A 6,203-nucleotide genomic window follows, 5' to 3' on the forward strand; every position below is an offset into this window, starting at 1 on the left:
TCTCAAAAAAAGTGTTTTGAATACATCCTTCATGTAGCTGAGGGTCTGCAGAATCCCAGAATATAAAGCACTCTAAAATGGTCATCATAAAGGATGACCATTTTAGAGGCCAAAATGTCAAGATAGTGACAGGTGGACTTTAAAACCCTAGACCTCAGAGGGATTAAACATGTATCGACTGACCACATACATTTGCATACACTCCACAACTACAACTTGTTTTGAAAGAGTGGTAGCGAGCCCCAGTAATATGTGTGTGGCTGTAGTGATGTGTGTGGCTGTAGTGATGTTGATGATGTTCCGTGCTTTCCTAATGCATTGTGTATGATAGATGTTTGCATGGAGGGGAAATGGCAACCGATGATGCACTCCACAGACTTCACAAGCTTCTGGAGGGACTTGCGTTCCACAGCGGAGCAGGAGCCGTACCAAGCAGTAATGCAGTGTGAGAGGATGCTCTCAATGGAGCACCTTTTCTTTGTAAATGGTCTCATCATTGATGGTGATGAGTCCCAGGATGGTAGAGCCTTCCTCAAGGGACTGAAGGGACTAAGTATGCAGCCCTGGGGGGCTCCGGTGTATAGTGTCAGTGCAAAGAAGGTGAGATTGTCCATTCTCACCACCTGGGGTTGGCCTGTAAGGAAGTCCAGGATCCAGTTGCAAAGGGAGGTGTTGAGTCCCAGGGTCGAATGCTAGGTCGAATAGTGGGTTGAATAGTGTTGCTGAGCTGTAGTCCATGAACAGCATCCTCACGTATCCGTTTTTCCAGGGCGGTTTGTGTTGACAAGGTGATGGCATCATCCGTAGATCTATTGGGGGGGGTGTGCAAATAAAAAATGGTCTAAGGTGTCAGGAAGGGTGGAGCAGATGTGAGTTCTGACCAGCCGCTCTAAGCACTTTCATGATGATGGAGGTCAGTGGCACAGTGCAGCAGTCATTCAGGCAGGCGATGGAAGGTTTCTTCGATACAGGGACGAAGGTGGTCTGAAGCAGGAGGGGGACTGCAGACAGAGACAGGGAGAAGTTGAATATGGTGGTGAAAACCTCCGCTAGCTGGTCGTTGCACGCCCTGAGGCCACGGCCTGGAATGCCATCTGGCCCTGGTGACTTCCGAGGGTTCACTTTATTAAAATCTCTCCTCATATCAGCCGTGGTTAAGGACAGAGTGTAGTCGTCCTGGTCCTCAGCAAGCCTTCTAGATGGAATGGAATAGTGTTGGTTGCCTCAAACCGTGCATAGAAGGAGTTGAGCTCATAGGGGAGGGATGCGGCAGGCTGGGCATGATTGCTGTTTCTCCCCTTTAAAGTCTCTGATGTGTCACAGTCTACACCATGTGTCTCAGGTCAGAGCTGTGGTAGACTTCTGTAGGTCCTATCTGGACCTCCTCCTGGTCCCTGGAACTATAGGCAGAGGACCGTGCTCTGAGCATAGCACAGACTTTACCATTAACTCAGGGCTTTTGATTGGGGAAAGTCCGATACTTCCCATGCCGATGCTTCCCAGTACTCGACTAATTACTGTCAAGAATGTAGCCATCTTGCCTTGATATGCAAATGCAATCAAAGATAAGCTTTATAAAGTCATATAAGCACTAAGCTACAAAGAATGTGTACCAACTGTAGTAAGTAAACCTTTTAAATTTGATTGACAGCTGTGTATTTTGCTATTATCAGAATCAGAGTTTTATTGCCAAGTACGTTTCACAACAAACAAGGAATTATGTAGCATTAGTAAGCCATGCATGTTAAAATGAATTGCTTTCCATCCATTGTGTTGAAGTTACTAATCAATATTGGTCAGAAAAAGTTACTCGCCCATGGAAATCAAATGCCCGTTCAACACGTTTGTTCTAGTGCCGGGCCTGGCCAAGACTCAAATCTCTGACTATATCTTGCCTTTATGTTGACATTTGTATACCAATGTAGTCAAAGCAACCAAGGCATGTAAAGTCAAACTTCGCACTCTTGATATTGATCAAAAAGTGTAAGGTGACACTGTGACATACTTTGATTGACAGCCCCCTCATTAGCATAAGGACAAGGAAATACAGAAATAAATTAATAGGTAAAGAAATTAAAAAAGAAATTAATGATCAAGGAAATTAATAAATAGGGAAATAAATACCTAAAATATTTAGGAAAATAAAAAGTACAAATTGTCAACAGCCTAACAGAGCAGATCAACCTGGAATGAGTCCACCCACTCACAGTTTCAACACAGATGCTGGCACAGGACAACGGTTACAGACTTAATTGGGACGGGTCGTCAAACCCATTGTCAGGTTTGATAGAATATGGGCATGAGGAACTTAACAGGTTGGACTTGTAAACAGTAGCTCTCTGCAATTAGGCATTTTACCAATGTCTCTAAAAACAGCTGCCATTAAGCCCCTATTAAAAATAGAGAACACTGGATGCATCTATAATGAACAACTATAGACCTGTATCAAATCTCCCTTTTATAGCCAAGATCATTGAGGAGGTTGTCTTCAACCAACTCAGCAATTTTGTGACCTCAAGCGATCTCTTAGACATATTTCAGTCAGGCTTCCGACCTCACCACAGTACTGAAACGGCCATGATTAAAGTTTTAAATGATATACGGCCAAATACTGATTCTGGTAAAATAACAGTTCTGGTTCTATTAGATCTTAGTGCAGCATTAGATGATAGAACACTTACAGATAGGCTGGAAAATTGTGTAGGACTCTCCGGGACAATCCTTGATTGGTTCAGATCTTATCTAGATGGCCGGAGTTACTTTGTCACCATGAATCTGATATGGTGGCTATGACATGCGGAGTTCCACAGGGAGCGGTTCATCTAAAAAAATATAGCCAGAATAAAAAGCGTGGTGTCCCAAAAAGACCAAGAGAAGCTCATCCATGCTTTTATCTCTAGTAGGGTTAACCACTGTAATGGCCTCTCAACTGGACTCCAGAATTTTCAGAATGCTGCTGCTAGAATGTTAACCAGGACCAAGAGAACAGTACATCACTCCGGTTCTTAAATCTTTGCATTGGTTTCCAGTCATTTACAGAATAGATTTTAAAGTGTTGTCTGAAGATCCTAGACAAACCAACTGCCCCAAACGTATCCATTTTTAAATCCAGGTTAAAAACACTTCTCTTTGCACATGCCTATGACTGAGCACTTAAACTTAACCACACAGTTTAGCCTTATAGCTTCATATGTTTTTATCCCGTTTTTATAATTTTTCTATTTTATTATTACATTTTTTTATGATGTTTTGATGTTTTCTTCATTTGAGTATTTGTTTTTGTTATTGTATTTTTATGTATTTTTCTTTGTAAAGCATATTGAATGGCTGTGATGTATGAATTGTGCTATATAAATAAACGTGCTTGTTTGCGGTTACACCCCGTTCACACAGAAATGGCATGCCATCGTCGATAGTGAAAACGCTCCATTTAACGGCAGGATTCACAGACAAATGACGAGTAAACACAATTGCATAGGCTACGCTACATTGTTATACTGAAAAATGTGAAGCGCTCTGGACTACTCTAGCACAAGTCAAGTGCCAAATAATGTTACCCGTATACTGTTGCAAATCAATAAGTGACAGCTCCCGCTCAAGTCAAGCACTATGGTTCTGAAATAAAAAGGCATTAGGGATGACATTTTTTTTTTTACAAGTGATAAGCGTTACATTTTGACAGCTCCAATTCAGCTCATCGGTGCTTTATTTGGAAGCCATTCGCTAGAAAGGAAGTCAAAGCAACCTTTGTCAACTGCACCTTTATGGTATCCCAATTTATAACATCCTGGTGTAGGTTGTGTATGCCCTGAACAAAGAAATAGCAGTTAGAGGTATGGTTTTAGTGTTGCTTTAGAACTGTCCAAAGCCTCACTCCTTTAAACTGGCCCAAGCCTATCCCCTACACAGTAACTCCTTCCCAAGTAATTTGTGTTCTCAGTCAATGTACCTGGTCAAATAAAACCTATGTAACAAGACAAGTCAAATAGTTGTTTTTTTAAGTATTTATTTCTGTTGACATCTATGGAAATCAGTTAGTCTGCTGTGGGACATATTGCATTCTAAACTATACCCTAATTCCCGACATTGCCCAATTCATAGACAAATAATTTGTACCAGTCGTGCCAATGAAAATAGTACAAAAACAACATAAAATACCGAGACAATCGTTTCTTGAAAAATATGCCCACTTTGAATTTGATGCCCACAACACCTAAAAAAAGGTGAGACGGAAGCAACAAAAGACTGTAAAAGTTGTGTAATGCTAAAAAAAAAAAAAACCTGGTCCAATATCACACAACTAATTAGGTCAATTGGCAACAGGCCAGTAACGTGATTGGGTAGTAAAAGATCATTCCAGAGAGGATGGGTCTGTCAGAAGTGAGGATGGGGAGGGGTTCACCACCGAAAGACTGCGCGGGCAAAGTGCAACAATTTAAGAATAACAATTCTCAACGTAGAATAGCAAAGAGTTTGGGATCTCATCATCTACGATACATAATATCATTAAAAGATTCAGAGAATCCAGAGAAATCTCTATATGCAAAGGACAAGGCCGAAAACCAATAATGTAGGCCCCAGATCTTCATGCCCTCAGGCTGCACTGCATTAAAAACAGAGACAATTCTGCAGTGGACATCACTGCATGGGCTCAGGAACACTTGCGAAAACCATTGTCTGTGAACACGTTACGTTGCTGCATCCACAAATGCAAGTTAAAACTATCATGCAAAGAAACCATATATAAACAAGATCCAGAAACACCACCGCCTTCTCTGGGCCCAAGGTCATTTATGATGGACTGAGGTGAAAAATGACCTGTGGTCTGACGTATCAAAATGTGAATTTTTTTGGGGAATCATGGACGGCGTGTCCTCTGGACTAAAGAGTAGAGGGACCATCTGGCTTGTTATCAGCACACAGTACAAAAGCCAGCATCCGTGATGGTATGGTGGTGCATTAGTGCACATGGCATGGGTGATGTGATGATGTGGTCCTGATGGCATCATCGGTCTGTGACCTTCAGCACTCACTGGACCGGTTCGCAGCAGAGTGCGAAGTGGTTGGGATGAGGATTAGCACCTCTAAATCTGAGGCCATGGTTCTCAGCAGGAAACCGATGGAGTGCCTCCTCCGGGTAGGGAATGAGGCGTTACCCCAAGTAAAGGAGTTCAAGTATCTCGGGGTCTTGTTCGGGAGATTGGCCGGAAAGTATCTCGGGAACAATGGAGCAGGAGATTGGCCGGAAAATTGGAGTAGCGTGGGCGGTATTGCATTCGCTTTACCACACCGTTGTGACGAAAAGAGAGCTGAGCCGGAAGGCAAAGCTCTCGATATACCGGTTAATTTTCTTTCCTGAAGGCTGGGTCATGACCAAAAGAACAAGATCGCGAGTACAAGCGGCTGAAATGGGTTTTCTCAGAAGGGTGGCTGGCTTCTCCCTTAGGGATAGGGTGAGAAGCTCAGCCATCCGTGAGGAACTTGGAATAGAGCCGCTGCTCCTTTGAGTCGAAAGGAGCCAGTTGAGGTGATTTGGGCATCTGGTAAGGATGCCCCCAGGACGTCTCCCTAGGGAGGTGTTCCAGGCATGTCCAGCTGGGAGGAGACCTCAGGGTAGGCCCAGGACTAGGTGGAGAGATTATATTTCGACACTGGCCTGGGAACGCCTCGGGATCCCCCAGTCAGAGCTGGCAAATGTGGCTCGGGAAAGGGAAGTTTGGGGTCCCCTGCTGGAGCTGCTGCCCCCATGACCCGATACCGGATGAAGATGAGAGGCATGGGTGACTTGACCATCTGTGCAGGCACCATTAATGCTGAACAATATATACAGGTTTTGGAGCAACATATGCTGCATTCCAGGGGTAGGCCTTGCTTATTTCAGCAAGACAATGCCAAACCACATTCTGCAAGTATTACAACAGCATGGCTCCATACTAAGAGTCTGGGTGCTCAACTGGCCTGACTGCACTCCAGACCTGTCACCCATTGAAAACATTTGGCACATTATGAAATGAAAAATATGACAAAGGAGACCCCGAACTGTTGACCAGCTGAAATCCTATGTCAAGCAAGAATGGGAAGACACTTTCAAAACTACAGCAATTGGTCTCCTCAGTTCCCAAACGCTAAGAGTGTTCTTAAAGAGGTGATGCAACACAGTGGTAAACATGCCCCTGTCCCAACTTTTTTTGAAAAGAGTTACT

The sequence above is a fragment of the Esox lucius genome, chromosome 7 (genome assembly GCF_011004845.1).
Source record: "Esox lucius isolate fEsoLuc1 chromosome 7, fEsoLuc1.pri, whole genome shotgun sequence".
NCBI classification, from domain to species: Eukaryota; Metazoa; Chordata; class Actinopteri; order Esociformes; family Esocidae; genus Esox; species Esox lucius.